The sequence below is a fragment of the Marmota flaviventris genome, chromosome 17, assembly GCF_047511675.1.
Source record: "Marmota flaviventris isolate mMarFla1 chromosome 17, mMarFla1.hap1, whole genome shotgun sequence".
NCBI classification, from domain to species: Eukaryota; Metazoa; Chordata; class Mammalia; order Rodentia; family Sciuridae; genus Marmota; species Marmota flaviventris.
The window spans coordinates 7,368,654-7,386,964 of record NC_092514.1 but is presented as its reverse complement, the minus strand read 5'-3'; the positions used below and the strand labels follow the sequence as shown (position 1 = coordinate 7,386,964).

General features: G+C 33.0%; 1 pseudogene; it reads right to left on the bottom strand.

The window, feature by feature from the left end:
- Positions 1-1,539: 1,539 nt before the first annotated feature.
- Positions 1,540-2,989, bottom strand: LOC139702540 (peptidyl-prolyl cis-trans isomerase-like 1 pseudogene; annotated as a pseudogene).
- Between the last annotated feature and the right edge of the window lie 15,322 nt (positions 2,990-18,311).

Genomic DNA, 18,311 nt, shown 5'->3' with positions numbered 1-18,311 from the left:
ATGAACAAAAACTGTATATCAGATCTCAGCATACCCAAGGACTCTTTTCTGAGCCAGCTCTCTTGGGGAACCAATCTTCCTGCTAAACTTAAAATACACCTTTCTTTGCTTTAAAGCTTAATGCTCAATAAAATTGAAAACATTTTTTTCTTAAACTGCTTTGTTAAGGTACAACAAAAATAAATACAAAGAGCTATAGGTATTTAATCTATACAACCTGCTATGCTTGGAGTTACATATAAACCCATTTATTTGTGTCAGGAAAATAGTAAAGTCTGGGGCCTGGGATATAGCTCAGTTGGTAGAGTGCCTTTTTCACATGCACAAGACCCTGAGTTCAATCCCCAGCACCACAAAAAAAAAGAAAAGATAAAAAAGTAAATCTGTCCATATAATCATGTGATACCATAAACTAATATATCACAATTTGAAGTTGCTAAAATATAAGAATGATTCAGCTTTACATAGAAGTGTTTATGAAGAAGATTACCTTGCGCGATGAAAATCCACACTGAGTATTATCTCAGTTTATTTCCCATAAATATATTATTTTCTGTTTTTTCTTCCTCTTTCTATTCCTGTTTTCCCGTTATACATATATGTGAAATTTTATTTAATTTACATATAAAAATATTTTAAATAATTATGTAAGTCATTTATACTAAAATGATTATTTTCATGTAATATGTATGTTGAATAATTCTTTGTTTTTTATTAATGTTGTCTAATATGTATAATATGCTTATTATCTGAATCATTATTTAACATTTCTCAATATTGATATATTATAATAGAATGAAACAAAGGAATAAAGAGGTTATATATACAAAGATTACTATTAACTTCCTAAAAATATTTAAAGAAGTTTTTATAATAATGTATAATTATTTATAATTATACTTTGTGTAACCTTAATTGACAGTGACTAGCCAATTTTGAGAGGTACTTTATCAAACCTGATGCAGTGGTGCACCCCTATGATCCCAGCACCTCTTGAGAATGAGATAGGAGGATTGCAAAGTCAAGGCCAGCCTGGTCAATTTAGGAAAACCCTTTCTCAAAATAAGAAATGAAAAGGGTTATGGATGTAGCTCAGTGGTAGAATGCCCCTGGATTCAATTATCAGGACCCTCCACCAAATAAAATGAACTTCATCATATTTATAATATTTTTATTTTATGAATATATGGAAAAAACAGCCATAATATTTGTTAATTGATTTTGTTAATAGATGTAGCTACTTTTGTAGTACTTATTAGACTGTGTCATCTGTGTTATGAATAATATATTCATACATTTGTATCATTATCATAGGCTTATTCATATTTTTAATGATTTTAGAAATCTTTATACAAGGATATGACTTTATGATTTACATCTATGTGAAGAGTATATATTATATATTATATTATATATTATATATATGTATGTGTGTGTGTGTGTGTGTGTGTATATATATATATATATACACACACACACACACACATACACACCCACACACACACACTAAGAGGCAAATATCAATAGGAACTTTTTTTTTTTAACCACCAATAGCATTTTATTTGGAAATTTCTATGTATTACATAGGTATTTACTTCCTCTCATCCCTACTCCTACCCCAAACCTCATAAAGATTAAAAAAAAAAAAAATACAAAAATCTCTCATCCGATTTCTCTGAAGTCTTAGGTTAAAAAACATAAGCGGTGCTTTTCCTTGAGGGTGCTGCTCTGAGGAAAATGCGGTCCGTCCTGTGCTCACTACAGACTTCTTCTCCTTCTGGGGAAAAAAATGGTCAATGCCTCAGCTTCCTTCTAATAAATTCCTTTCTCAATTATTAAACATTATCATTCCTCACTTGGCACCTTCTTAGAAACTTGATTGTTGGATGCATTTTTCATTTGGCAAAAATTCAATGTGGCTTTGTGTGGGATGTTTAAGCATAAGAAACAGCAGTGTTGATGTTCTGGTTTTGAGAGGGAAAACAGAGAGACGCATGTTCCCTGGAAGAACAAATGTAGGAGACGAAGATGGGGTGTGCAGGGTTAACAGGGCTGATAGACACTACTCGGTTTGAATTCTGTGGCTGTCAGCTACCAGAGACTGTAGTGTAGGCCAGAATATAAATCTCTTCAAGAACAAGTTTGTTTAGGCTCTGTGAGATGACACAGCCTGCTTCATTTTGTTCCAAGTGTATCAGAGCAGACATGCACAGCAAGGAGAAGTATGGGTCATCCACAGGGGGCAGAAACCTGTAAATAAACATATGGAGGCATTTCTGCGAATGCCCCGTCAGTCCAGGCACTAGGTGAAGAAAAGGGAAGCATTCTATTAAAGTACACTTCGATCCTAACTCACCCAAGGCCCCTGGCTTCTTAGAGCCAATATATTCAAGGCCAAAATTAAGCTGAGTTACATGTCACTTGGAAGCTGGTTTGATGGGGCCACTGCAGAAGACTTGGCTTTGCCTGCGAGGCAGCGAGTCTACCCAGAAGGGTATGCCTTGATGATCTTCACGTCGTCCACAGGGCGGTCCTGGGAGTTTGTTTCCACCGTTCCCACTCGATTTACCATTCCTATGCCCTGGCACACTCGGCCAAAAATGGTGTGTTTGCCATCAAGCCACTGGGTGGGGGCAAGAGTCACAAAGAACTGGCTGCCATTGGTGTCTGGCCCTGCATTGGCCATTGCAAGAATTCCAGCCCCAGTGAACTTCAAGTCTGGATGAAGTTCATCTTCAAACTGTTTGCCATAGATAGATGCACCACCTCGACCTGTCCCTGTTGGGTCACCGCCCTGGATCATGAAATCTTTGATGATTCTGTGGAATTTGGTGCCATTGTAGTAACCCCGACGAGCCAACTCAGCAAAGTTCTTACAGGTCTTCGGAGCGTGCTTCCAGTACAGCTCCAGGACAATGATTCCCATGCTGGTCTCCAAGTAAACGTTGGGCGGCTGCCAGGAGTCTGGGGGAATGGCCGCCATAACGAAGCCAGCCAATAGGAACTATTTTAAAAGTTGTTTGCCATGTAGCCCTTTCAAAATTTTATGACATTTATATAAATGTATGTGTTTCTATTATTCTGTACTTTGATTTTTGATAGGTTTTTAAATTTATTTTGCTTCATTTTATTTAAGATATTTTGTTTAATAATCTAAAATTTTATTTAGTAGATAACATGTTATATATTTACTCAATTATACCAAATAATGAAATGTTTTTATTAATCACTACTACAAAATGAACACATTTCCTATTAATTTGAATCATATTTACTACACTTTTTCATTTTCTACTTTTTAATACTGCATATTCTAATTAGAGGAATTCCTTTTAAGTGCTATTAAAATGACATGTTGAATTATTAGTATTGAGCATAGGAGTATTACTTTATTTTTCTGTTTCAGGGAAATCTCTCAGGTATCCTCTACCCATGTCCCACAGAGCTGTCCTTTTAAACTTTTATAGCCATTAGGACCAGGATTATTACAATTAGGTCAAGGCCTGGAAAAAAGAATTATATTTTTATACTACGCATGAGAGTACAAGATGATTATTTAAGAAAAATTAGATGGTGACTGAAAGCTATAGTATCCTCATTATTCTGAAGTTAAGGTTACATGCTGCTATTCTTAATTTTATCCATACCCTTTTCGTGTGTGTTTACACGGTGCTGTGGATTAAACCCAGGGCCTTACAGAAGCTAGGCAAGTGCTCTACCACTGAATTACATCCCCAGCTCTTACTTATAATTTATATTTGAATGAAGTATATACGTGTGCACAAGCAACTTTATATAATAATACTCTCAATATTTTTAATGTTGCTATAGATAGTCACTATTTTCATTTCTGATTATTTATAAAAATAAGGTACTTTTTAACCTATTATAACTGGACTGCTGGGTGCCATGGAGCATGCCTGTAATCCCAGCAATTCAGGAGTTTGAGGCAGGAGCATTGAAAGTTTAAGGCCAGCAATATGCTCAGTGGTAAAGTGGTCCTGGTTTTAATTCCTGGTATAAAAAAAAGAGATCATTTTCCCTTCAATTTAAGAGAATAAATTATATAATAGCATGTGTAATTATTCTAATTTTATAATTTTTGGGGGGGTATCAGGTATTTGGTTTAAATCCTGGAATACCACTTAGTTATTTTTAGTCCTGGAATTGATATTTATGATGATGGTTAATCCAGGTTGTAAAATTGATTGCATTAACCAGCACTTATAAAATTGGTAAAACACACTCTGGTGTGTCTATAAGAGTGTTACCATAGAAGATTGGCAGATGAGTCTGTGAACTGGGTGAGCAACGCTGTTCAATAGACTGAGACCAAGATGGATCAAAATGCAGAAAAGAGGAAATCTCAGCCTTTTGCAAAAGTTTAATTCTTCTAAGGTGTGCATGTTCTTTTGTTGCTCCTGTGCCCTGCAAACTCACACTCCAGATCTTCAGCCTTTGGTGCAAACACACACTTGCAACTCTCCAGAGCACTTCTAGGCCTTCAGCCTTGGAATAGGGACAAAACATGTGCCCTTCTTGTTCTGTGGCTTCTACTTTCTTGAACTGAGTGACTCCTGGTTTCTGTGACCTTCCCACCTGGATCATGCAATCTAAATATAATTAACCCCTTCTTCTTCTATATTCATATATTTTATTGGTTTATTTCCTAATACAATACTCTACTGAATTATTTTAAATTATTTTATAAATTCAATTTATTATTAATACTACAAAGATGCTAGCATATATGTAAATCATATATGTCAAATATATTCATTTTTGATAAAACAAAAACAACAGACTCTTCATATTAAGCTATTTGTTGTGTTTAATGCTTAAGATATTGTCTACCCAAACTTCAAAATTTGTTAGACTCTCTTATCTAAACTAAGTTTTTAAAACTTTCATATGTTCTTTTCTTTATATTTTCAATCTAAATTCAATATTCTATTTGTTGTGTCGTGGTAACTTAAAGGTAGAAAAATATTCATGTGGTATCCAGGTATAAAACTGAATTAATAGTATGTGTTGCATTACAAATCAGTTTGCATGACTACAGGTTTTTTTAATAATACTGAAAACTTCCTTATTTTTCTGAAGGTAGAATTAATGGCCTCTCTTCCAAGTTTTTATAGTTAGTAACTCAGTCCTTCATCTCATTGCTCAAACATTTATTTATTCATTTATTAGTAGATGGTTTGCTAGGCACCAGGGAGGCACTACTGAGTGAAATCAGGGCTTACCATTCTGAATTGAATAATTCATTCACATATCATTTGTATAACCCTTATTCTCAAAAAATTAATAAAAATAATTTAAAGACTAAAGCCCACTTATCTGTGACAATTAGCTTAATTCCTGACCTCTAAATTTTGAGTGGAATAAACTTGAATTGCCTAATAAAGTGGGCCACTCCATTCTCTTTCAATTTTAGCATACAATTTCCTGGTTGTGACCCTTTTACAAATATTTTTTACATTTGACAGACCAGTAATTTTTTCCTATGAAGGAGTTATTTCTTTTTCCTTCAGTCCTATATTTCCAATAATCAGTACACCATTTATTCTCAATAATTTTTGAGTTCCAAATTTATTATAATTTTTCACTAAAATGTCATAAACATCTAGAATTTTTATAAGTGTTACGCAGAGAAGAGTTCTAGGAGATTGAATAATAACTAGCAGTGTGCCAGGTAAATGACCAGATACTTAAACTCACCAACAAATAATTAGATCTCCTGTTCTACTTTTAGATTTCTTTTATTTATAATTCAGTGTCCATCAACATCAAGTTTATCACTGTATAAGGTTAAAAGTACAATAGAATTTGAATCTAGTAAATTTCTAATAAATCACAGTCCAAACTGTTTGATCTTGTTAAAGAAGAGATTTTTCTGGAAAAAAAATAAAAAAGAGAGAGTGCTTTATGTTTCTAAAAAAGTAAATAAACAATGTTTTCACAAAGGATAAAAAGAGGTTACAGCAATCAGATGTTGATAGCACTCTAGTTCTAACATTGAGCCTACAGTTTTATGCTGAAGTCATTCATTGTGGTTGAGCATGGCAGGTTTCTATATAAAGACAAAAATGGCTATTGTGATTGTCCCAATTGTTTTCTTTATTTTCAACATGTTTTCTTCCTCACTCTATTGAGCAAGAAATCATATAATAGATATGATCACATGTCATATATCCTAAAATTCAATACTATTTCAATCCACAAATCAGTAAAACCAGGTAAAGGTTTCAAGGCCACAAGAAATTATCTTATCAGTTTATGAAAGTTCATAGAGAAAGTGTGAGAACACTTTCTGTCACATTAAGGGTAATTTATTGTGGCCATGTCAGTAGATTTGATATATTCAGGAATTACATATCTTTAATTTTCAAAATGGCACTCCAAAAAAATTGATGAATGGATCCATGATGTAGTTTTAGCATTTTCATAGACAGTTTTGGAAAGTAATTCAATTTGGGGTGTGTGTGTTGGGGGGGGGGGATTACCCAAAATACCTCAAAGAAATAAAAATGAAAAATGATATAGAATTATCACCTCTGGCTAAGGATATATCTGTAGACATCCTGTTATTTAGTAATAGTTTTGCCGACTTAACATTTTGGTGAACTTCTAGGTTAACATAGAATTTTTCTTTTTAAAGCTAATGTTAAACTCTGTATATTTTCTCTAGGAAAAGCCAAAATACTTTCACCCAAAAGAAAAGGTGACATTTCCATTTTGTACAGTCTGCTAAAAATGCCACATGAGCTAGAGTTTTAATCCATGTCAATGAGTTATGCACAGATTGATTTTAAATGTAGCATTTTATTGCTATAGAAGGAAAAAAATAGCATTTCCTTCAAAATAAGATTAAATAGATATGTAATGGGATTTTAGTTACAGAGTTAAATTTTTACACATATTTGTTGGTTATGCAGTATGAAATTTCCTTTCTGCATTTACTATATGCTTAAAATATCAGCTATAAACACCCTGAAAGGCAGGTGCTGAAATGGCAGACTGAGACTTCATTCCATCTGTGTAAAAGGTTAGCACCACAGTGTAATGCTTAACATGACCTTAAAACATATCCTAGACTCTCTTTATAGACCTGTTTTATACTATACATGTGGTTTAGTGAAATATATTCTAGCAAGTTAAACATAGCAAAGAAAATTGTCTTATTTTCACAAAATAATTGATCACACACTGTACAGTTATCATCATTTCATAAGCTTACAGTAGCATTTATGTGCATGGTGTATGTATGTACATTGAAAATCTTCACAGAAAAATGTTTTCCTATTATTAATTTGTGCATAATTTCTTTTCCCTAGTAGGTAATTTGAATAATTTATAAATATTGAAATAATATTGAAATTGGCATATAAAATTTTATTTCTTTCTCAGCTTAGATAACCTTTACTTCCAATGGGAATTCTCCACAAATTTAAATTCTAGGTATATGTAGGTTATATAACTCCTGTAGATAAAAAGAATGTTGACATTCATTTGATATCTTCTGTTTTAGAGATTTAACTCATCAACATGGACATAAGTTGTTCATTAGAAATATTATGAAATGTGTTCCTGTACTTTCTTAAATTTAATGTGCAACTTCATTTATATTAAATCAATCTTCATTTTAATCTTTTGTTTAAATATATAAAGCTAAACTGCTAAGTAATATTTACTTATGATAAAGTTCTTTGACATTCTAATCTCTTTCTGCTAAACCCATTTTCACACACATGCACATTTCCACAACCCTATTTTCCATGATATGTCTTTTGTTTCTCTTCATAATATATTTTCTAACTCAGCCAGACCAAAATATCTATCTCAATTTATTTCCCAATACATAATACTTTGCTCATTTAATATATCTTCCTTGAAGCAACTTTTAAAAAAATATTATTCCTATAGGCAGCATGAATGGTTGGAAAATTTTTCCTTCTGTCAGAAATTATCATTTGTATTTCTAGTCTACCTTTCTTATTTAATACTCATATAAGTTACTCAAAGAATATTGAGTATTCCAGATGTTACATGAGATTTATATAGTATACTTTTTTTAATGACTGGCTATTTTAAAAAATAAGGATTTTTATTAGTACCTTTCCATTGCTATAAATACAACACGTGAGGGTAGGTAATGTTTAAAGAAAAGAGGTTTATTTAGTTCACAATTTTGGAGACTGAATATCTAAAATTGAGAAGCTCTATTGATTCAGCCTCTAATGAGGGCCTTTCAGCTGTGTCACCACATAGCAAGCACATGGCATAATGACAGTTGTATAAGGAACAGGGAGAGTTCACATGGTGAGACAGGAAACCAAAGAATGAAAGGGATCAGTCTTGCTGCTTCATAACAACTCCATTGTGACAAAATTGCCTTCACCACTTGAAAGGGCAGCACCCAAATGACATACCAGCCTAATAGAGGTTCCTGAACATCTTCCATTGCCATGCAGAGCCTTGAGCCTCCACCACATGAAACTTTTAGGGACACATTGTGACTACATTCTAACTGAGGCAATAGGGTAATATCATGGTATATAATTAAAGGCAGAGAAATGAAAGCCTTGGTCAAAATTGCTAAGTAGTGATTAAATAAGTTATATCCTTAAAATAACCATTCTTTCTTAAAATCAATTCAAATTTAAATTAAGAAAGTAAACAGCTTCTGTCAAAGGGAGCTAATTAAAACATAATTAATAATATTAACTGATATCTTTATAGATCTGAAAAGTGTTCCAATGTGTTTTTGACAATGTCTTAAATAATTAAAGATACAAAATTTCTAGCAGCACCAGCACTTCTGACATAATATTTTGTTAAATTTGATAAATATTTTGTCATTTATCATTCTGGAAGAGTTCATCTCAGAATTAACTTCTAACTAATTAGATTTAAAAAATAGTGTGCTAGCTGTTGCCCTATTTCACTCCAATGCTATCAATTTCTCATCCTGTAAGCTTCTGAGCACTGACTACATAGCTGTGTATTTTGTTTTGACAGGCCAAGGGCCAAGAGAGAATGACTGTGAACTTGCAGAATGTTTGCAGAGTTAAAGGTTAATTTATTAAATTTCATAACTGGGAAAACACCAGTAAATTGTCATAGCCCCTACTCTGAAATGATGTAATGTAAAATTTCTCATATTATTGAACTACCACCTACAAAAGTTCTGTATGCTGAAGCTGGCTTATTGAATAGTAATTAACAAGCCTTCTTAGGCTTCATTGGTATAATGAGGAGCCATATAATTTCTTGGAGTTGAGGGATCTGACTGTAATTAAGGATAAATCAAAACAAATCTATTGACAAACAGAAAGCATGACTCAATAATGTCATGTAGACATTACTGCAAACCTGGAAAATAAGAATGTGTCACTTTTGAAGTGAGCACCAGAAAGGTATGATCAAAGGGAAAGACAGAGGTCAGTTTCCCAATGAAGTGCAGTGTGCTCTAAGCTTGCCACTCTAACCCAATGTGAGTGTAACTCCCAAATCAGTGGAGTTGGTGATTATGGCTTGAGTTTGGAAGAGTAAAATTAAATATGAATGATAATCATGCTATTTCTTCTAAAAGTCCCCTATTTTATTGGTTTAAAATCAGTTTATGAGCTGGGCATGGTGGCACACACCTTTAATCCCAGTGGCTAAAGAGGCTGAGACAGGAGGATGGTGAGTTCAAAACCAGCTTCAGCAATGGCAAGGCGCTAAGCAACTCAGTGAGACCCTGTCTCTAAACAAAATATAAAATAGGGCTGGGGATGTGGCTCAGAGGTTGGATGCCCTTGAGTTCAATCCCTGGTACAAAAAAAAATCAATTTATCTTCTCCACCACTAACACAAAAACTCTACTGTGATAGATTTATTCAGGATGTGATTAACTGGTTGCCAATAGTTACAGAGGGTAAATATCTGATAATACTTACTTTTTTCTTTTTTAAAATTTTAAATTTGTTCTAATTAGTTATACATGACAGTAGAATGCATTTTGGCACATCATATATAAACAGAGTATGACTTCTGATTCTTCTGGTTGTACATGATGTAGAGTTACACAGCTCATGTAATCATATGTGCATGTAGGGTAATAATTTCCAAATTCATTCTACTATCCTTCCTACCCTCGTACCCTCTCCACTCCCTTCAGACCCCTCTGTTCGATCCAAAGTACCTCTATTCTTCACCCACTCCTCTTATTGTGAATTAGCATCTGCATATCACAGAAAACATATGACCTTTGGTTCTTTTGGATTGGCTTAATATGCTTAGCATAATATTCTCCAGCTCCATCCATTTACTTGCAAATGCTATGATTTTATTCTTCTTTAAGTCTGAATAATATTCCATTATTTATAGATATCATGATTTCTTTATCCATTCATCTGTTAAAGGATACCTAACTTGGTTCCATAGTTTAGCTATTGTGAATTGAGCTGCTAAAATATTAATGTGGCTGTATCAGTGTAGTATGCCAATTTCAAGTCCTTTGGTTATAAATCTTGGAGTGAGATAGCTAGGTCAAATGGTGATTCCATTCCAAGTTTTCTGAGAGATCTCCATACTGCTTTCCATAGTGGTTGTACGAATTTGCAGTCCCACCAACAATATATGAGTGCCCCTTTTTTCCCCCACTCCTTCGCCAACATTTATTGTTGTTTGTCTTCTTGATAACTGCCATTCTAACTCGAGTGATATGGAATCTCAGAGATGACACTTAATTTTTAAGCCGAAGGAGGGATAGTTTCTTTGTAGATTGCATTTCAAATGTTAGCCAAATGTTAGACAAATTACAGAAGAATTTTACAGAAAATTATTCCTATGTGAATATTCTCAACTCTATATGGATCCAGCTCCCAGGTCTTCAGTTGAGAGTTGAATTTTTATCTTTTATTTTGTGCAAAATTCTAAGAATCATTTTCCTTAGTTGACACAATCTTGAAGCTCTTATAAATTTTTGTGGTAGAGATTCGTGATAATAATATGAGAGTAGGAACTATCAATTTATATGGACTGATCCTTAGAAGAAAAACAGTAATGGGTTTTATAAAATAGTGCAGTTATGGTGGTGCATTGTGAAAAATAGTATAGTATGCAGGAGGGGTGTGTGTGTGTGGAAGAGCAGGGCTCATTCAATAGAGTGAAAGAAATTGAATTACACAGAGAAAAACAGTTCTAGAGTAGGACAGTGAGAGAATGTTCTGAGAAATAGAGATGCAGATGAGGCAGGGAATCGGGGCTATTTTAATAAGACCTTTATTATGCACTTAAATCTCTGTAATGATACTTCAGTGAAAAAATAAAACTAGCTTTTTTTTTTTCCTAGAAGTAATCCTTAAATGAGATGCTACTTCAAGATTGAATTTTTAGTCATGACTTAAACAGAGTTACAGTGATAAAGAATTTTTTGGTTTGTTTTTTGTTTACTTCAAGACAACAGGTATTTATGACTTGCTCATGGGGTTATGGATTGGCTGGGGATTTATCAAGCTCAGTTCAGCTTAGAGGATGAACTTGACTAGGTTTTGTTCCACATGTCTTCCAAATTCAGGTCTGAGGATAAATGTGTGATATAGGCTTATCTCATTGTAGAGGATGGAAATACAAGAGACTGAAGTAATTCAAATAAATACGTTAAAAATTTCTGTGAAGTCCTCACCCATTCACTGGCTAAAGTGAATCACAAGGTCAAATTAGAAAGATCAAAATACAAGAATTAATGCATATATGTCATTGAGGTATAAATAATATATATCAAAATGCACAATGATTGAATTTGACAAATTATCTATATTATATACCTTCATTTTCACAACAAAAATGAAGGCATGGTGTATCTCTGACACCCCACAATACTCATGATCCCTTTTAGCTGATGTGTTTTGAGGTTAATGTTACATGTTCTATAATTTATGTATTAGTATTTTGATATTTAAATTTCATACGTGTGAAATAAATTCACACATCATGGACCCTTTTTCTTTGACCTTTTTAGAATTCATTATACTCAAGAGATTTGTCTATGTTGTTCTTAGACATGTGTTTTCATGGATAAATGCACATATTTATGTACCACTGGTTGTGATTGCTGGAGCATAATGCTGCGTTTGTGTGTGTGCATTTAGCTTTTCTTCTAAAATCTTATCATTAGAGCACTTTTAGGTTCAGTAAAAATGAGAAAATGAACAGAAATTTTCCATGTTCCATGTAATCCATGACCTCGCACACCTGTGTAGTAGCTTCCACCACTGTCAAGATCCCCCAGCAGAAGGGTACCTTTGTTACAGAAGAATGAACTTAGACTGAGATGGCATCATCACTCAAAGTTCACAGTTGGCATTAGGTTGTGCATTCTGTGGGTTTGGAGAGATATATAATAACAAATGCATTGTTGTAGTCTTTTTTATTATTCTAAAAATCTCCTGTGCTCTACCTAGTCATCTATCCCTAATCTGTGACAACCCCACCACTTTTTTCTGTGTAATTTTGATGATTTCAAAATTTCATATGGTTGGGATCATACAGTGTATAATTACACTTCGCTTAATTTCACTCAGAAATACCTATTTAGGTTTCCTCCATGTCTTTTAATGGCTTAATAGTTCTTCAGCATTAAATAACATTTCATTGTCTGGATGCATGACAGTTTACTGATTCATTCACCTGCTGAAAGGTGTCTTGGTTGCTCCCAAATTTTGAGCAGATATGCTGATGTTAAACAAAAGTTAAATATCCCTTAATTGTAAGCATAAATTAAGTGGTGGATAAGGAAATAGACATTATGAAGCCTTGATAAAACTTTCATGTAAAGGTTATAGGAAAATGCATTTTTTTTTACTTGACAAAAGATACAAGAAATTCCCCATCAGATAACTAGAATATGCACCATTAAAGATACTGCTTATGTACAAAAGAAAAATGTGTTACCAAAGAATGAATAATGATGTTTTATATGATAATGCATAAGGGGAAAGGAACAAAGCCACAGAAATTAAATTTGATCATGGGAAATGAAAAAAAAAAGTGACGATAATTTTGAGGGAAAATTTCCACGTCCTTTGCCTTGTGAATAAAGCTCTCGATTCATTTTTTTAATTAATGGAAAATTTAATACCAAGTTGTTGTATCAGACAAGGGATGTTCTTAGAAGAATATGCTGAAAGTGTTTTGGTAATTCTATAATTTTTCAGAAATTATATATTAATGAAAGAAATAGGAATAGAAATGAGTTTCATAGAGGCTATAATCTCATAATATGTGCTGCTACCTTAAAATTATGATAGTTTTCACTGGCTCTCCTACAAGCATCTCATATCACATCTAATATTTAGCAACATTACATTTTCATATAAAAGGTTATGAGGATGACATCTATAAGATAGATCTTTTGGGAACTGTATCCTGTAGGAATATTAAATGACCATAATTTCATTAAATTTATAAGAAAAAACATATGTATATATATAATGTAGTACTCTGTTTGCAGGGAGAAAACTTTGTGTCCAAAAGTGCCTAAACTTAGCAAGTACAAAACATATAAAAAGACATAATGAAACCTCAATGCTCTCATCAAAAATATGTTTGATTCTTCTTTTCTTTAGAACCTATTTGAAATTATGTCACATTGTCCCTATACTTCCCTGATCACAGGCTTTTGAAAGGATAAAGATGTATTATTCTGTTAATAGTCATTAAGCTCAGCCACTCACATTCTCAGTTGATCTATGTGGTGCATAATTGACCAAACAACTTCCTCTTCAAGCTAGAAGCTGTGCTAAGGTCTCCTTTTTAAAAGTCATGAAGACAGCACTTCTATGCTACAAATCTACATCCTTCTGCATAGATTCTTTTTTGACTTATCCTGAAAATTAGACTGTTGCTGTTTTCCCTTTTTGCTGTTATCTTCAAGGCTAGCTCCTGATTCTTTCTTTTAAGACTGAGAAAATAGTTCATTTGTGAAATCTGTTAGTATTCCTACTTTATAAAATATAATATCTGCAAAGAATAAATATTTTCTCTCCCATTTTCATAACTTCTTTGCAATTATCCATTTAATTTATCTCTTTATATTGTTACATTGATTAGGAAATCTTATCCTGGCATAAAATATAATAGTTATTTTGGTGATGGTGATAACTATGAAAATTCTATTGTGTGTGAGTGTGTGTGTGTGTGTGTGTGTGTGTGTGTGTGTGTGTAAATGATGAAAGCATGTCCAAAGTTGTCTTAGTAAGTAGAAGATATGGATAGATTTTTTTTTCTGTGCAATTTTATCTAGTTAATTCAGAACAATTTTTAGTATCAGTTTCTAAGTGTTTTTTATAAAACCTAGGTATTGAAGTTTTCCAAATTTGTTCTCTCTTTTATTAAGCTAACCATATAAGGTTTTTGTTGTTGTCTTTTCTTTGGGTGATTGAAGTGATAAATCACATGGAATGTGTTTTCTTTCTCTTTTCTTTCTTTCTTGAATATTTGACTACATTCCTAGTATAAATTCCATTTATATTGGATTTTATAATGTTTAAGATTACCAAAAGGTATATAATGTTTAAGATTCCTAAGGCAATAGTTGACATAAAATATTCTTGTGTTTTACTATTTTTATTCTTGTTTGTGTTACAGTAACTTCATAAAATTGGCACATTTGTTACCCACACCTCTGGTTTTGTTTTTGTTTTTTAACTTGCATGTGATTAGGGCTGTTGGTCACAAGAAATGATGATGAATTATTATCTAAAGAAACAGCTTTGGTTCATACTACATTTCTTTCTGCCCAAGTTTTTTTTTTTTTTTTTTTTTTTTTTTTTTTACGTCCATCTTGTCCTAATTTTGGATTTAAATTTTACCTGGAATATTTTGTCTAATAATATAAAATCTATTGATCCATTTTTAACAATTATATATATATATATAATCAGTTGTTTTCCTTTTCCTCTTTTTTTGGGAAGGGTACTGTGAATAGAACCCAAGGGCGCTTTACCACTGAGCCACATTCCCATCCCTTTGGACTTTTTATTTTGAGACAAGGTCTTGCTAAGTTGCTTAGAACCTCTTTAAGTTGTGAGGCTGACTGCTTTAGTCTCCTTTATAGTTTATTTCTACTTTCTCTATTTTTAATCATACAGTAGTTATCTTTTATATTACTTCAGATTTTTAATTTTTTTCATTGTATTCTCATTTAATTATTTGTATGTTTATATTTCAAATTTATTTTTATTTTTTTCTGGCTTATTAGATCATTTTTTCAAAGTCTGACTTTCCTGTTCACCCATTATAGTAGGTAAAATAATAACCCCCAAGGATGCCTATGTTCTAATTCCTGGTATCCGTAAAACATTTATTTACTTGGCAAAAGAACTTCCACAGATGTGACTAAGGAGAAAGACCTTAGATGGGAATATAATTTTGCATTTCTTAGGTGTGGACAATACAATCACATGGATCTTTAAAAGCAAAAGTAAAAGGTAGAACTGTGGATCAGAGAGATATGATATGAGGCGTTGACCTGAGTTACCAACAGCTGATGTAGAAAATGGAAATACCAAGCTTCCAACAGACATTGGTAGTCAGTACCTAGAAGCTGGAAAAGGCAAGAAAATAGATTCCCCTATCAAGCCTCCACCAAGAAATTGAAACCTGCTTGTTGATTTTGCCTCAGGGATGGATATGTTTGACTTCTGATCTATAGCACTTTGAGGAAACAAATCTATGTCCCTTAGAGTCACTGAGGGCATGATAATTTTATAGCAGAAATGAGAAGCCAAGGCACTGGTGGCTATGCTGAAGTTAAAGATTATCTTGTATGTATCCCTCCAGGCACATCCTACCAGTGAACACAGTGCTAACGGTGTGCATACTTTGATACATTTCTGCATTTCCCATATTTCCTCTTTAGTCTCAGGGTCATTTAAAATTTTTCCAACATAATAAGTATTTCCAATTCCTCTGGCTTTGATTTTCAAAGTATTCTAATGCAATTAGAAATCATCACCCTACCCGCTTCTCTTTTTTTTTTCTTTTTCTTTTATTTATATATGGAGGCAATATGATGTCATGGGACACACATAGCACAAAGGTTACTATAGTGAAGGAAATTAGCATATGCATAATCTTCCATGGTTACTTTTTTTTTTTTTGCTTTTGCTAGAGCAGCTAAAATCTACTCATTTAGCATAAATTCCACCTATGATACAATTTTATTAACTATAGTTCTCCTTAAATCTGTAGATGTGTTGATCCTTCATAATCTGTTACTTTGTGTCCTCCAATCTACATCTCCCCTAAGTCATTATTTGAAATCACTATTTTGCTCTATGTATTTAATTTTTTAAGAGTCCACATATAAGTGAGATCATGTAACATTTTTTTTTTCTGAGTCTTGTTTCACCTAGCATAATTTCCTTCAGGTGTACTGTGTTGTGGCAAATGCCAAGACCTTGTTCTTTTTTAGGGCTGAATAGTCAATTATACATATGTACTACATTTTTTTCATTCATTCATTCACCAAGGCACAATCAGGTTATCTTCATATATTTGCAATCATGAATAATGCTGAAACTAGTTCCATAATGAAGTAGACAGGTGGTCTTTAGGTACAAACTCCTTTTAGTTTGACAATATTGGGATGATCATATTCCTCAAGAATTTGTGCTTCTTATAAAAAATTATTTTCAATTCCTGATAAAGATATTCCTTACATTATTTAACAGCAACAGAAGTTTTATCCTTTAATGAGCCCTTATATACTTCACCAAAATTCCCTTGCCCAGTGATTCTCCCAATGAGACATCTTCATAATTGAGAATCCATTTCTTATCTTTGACCAACACACAGAGGCAGAAGTGCTGCTGTCTGAGTTATAAATCTAAACTTAAATGGCCTTGAAGTCTCCATCTTCGCCGTCTTGGGATGCTGCTCCCAGATTCTATCACCTGCTTCTTTAAAATTTATCAAAGTTTAATTTGTAACTCATTTATATCACTTTTTTGGATGACAGAATTTCCATAATAATTTGAAAATAATTATTTTGTTTATTCAACCTGTTTCCTGATTTTTTTCCAATATATTTTTTTTCTATTGCAACATTTTCTCAGATTGTACAAAAAGGAGATGTTTCTCAGGTGCAATATATGATTTCTAAAAGAACAAAGGAGATAGAAGAGGTGATGGAAGGTAAAAGAGTGAAGATGGATACCCCCAGGTATGAAGGACATTAAAAAAAAAGCATTATTTTTCCATAGTGATCACTGCCCCTTGTGCTCTGCAGCTCAAATAAGTTAGAAATCTTAGTGGTTAACACATGAGTTTCCACACCTTGTTACAGTCTCTCAATTTCAGTTTCAGCTGAGAAATCAACAGTTTATGCCATTGAGCCCATGTCTTATGAGTCAGTGCTCCACAAGGTCCTGATCTTCTTCCCTGCAGGGAAAACTGGTAAGGACTAGACATCCCAGGTCCAAATGGGCACTCTGAAAGGAATGCATGAAAATTCACTTTCAGCAGTTGCTCCAATGGGATTTTCAAGGTGTTAATGAAGGAAAACAGCAATCAGTTCAAAATATTAATGAAAGAAAACAGGAGTTCAATATCTTTTGGGGACACGGAAATTTACCGTAGCTATGAATTAAAATCCAAATTACAAATTATCAAATAAGAAGTAGGAAACACAATAGTCATCCTAATATGAAATTTCTGCAAATATTTTTTGCATCATCTCCTTAATCATTTAATATATCTTGAGAAGAAGTATTTTATTTCAATAAATGTGACTGGTAGAATTTTTCATGTATTTAAAGAGATATTTTAAGTTTTCCTTTGAAAGGTTACTGAAAATATTACCACCATATTTTTATAGAATGACAAAATGGAATTGTATTAGAAGTTTTGAAGTACCATTAGGGTGGTTTGAATGAAGCTCTCTAGAGTGGTCTCCTGTGATGGCCTTGGTTGGGTATCCTTGGTAACATACTGTATAATATGCTGCAGAGTCTGATATTTTTTAGTCTCAGTTGAAGTAGAATCTAGATGACAGATCCTCTGAAGTTCAGGGAAAGTTACATACAATGGTCTCCAGATAATAGGCAAATTTATCCTGCATCTCAGTAATCCACATTTTAAAGTTAATGAGAGGAACTGATAACTTTCAATATATTGAGGTTTTTAAAAGTATCAGTTTAATAAATGCCTGATGGAAAATCTGAGCAAGACATAATATCTTAAATTGTGAAAAGCAAGCTGTACATGGGCAGAACAGGTATCAAACAGAATGCCATGATCTCTTCATGTGCAGAGGGCTT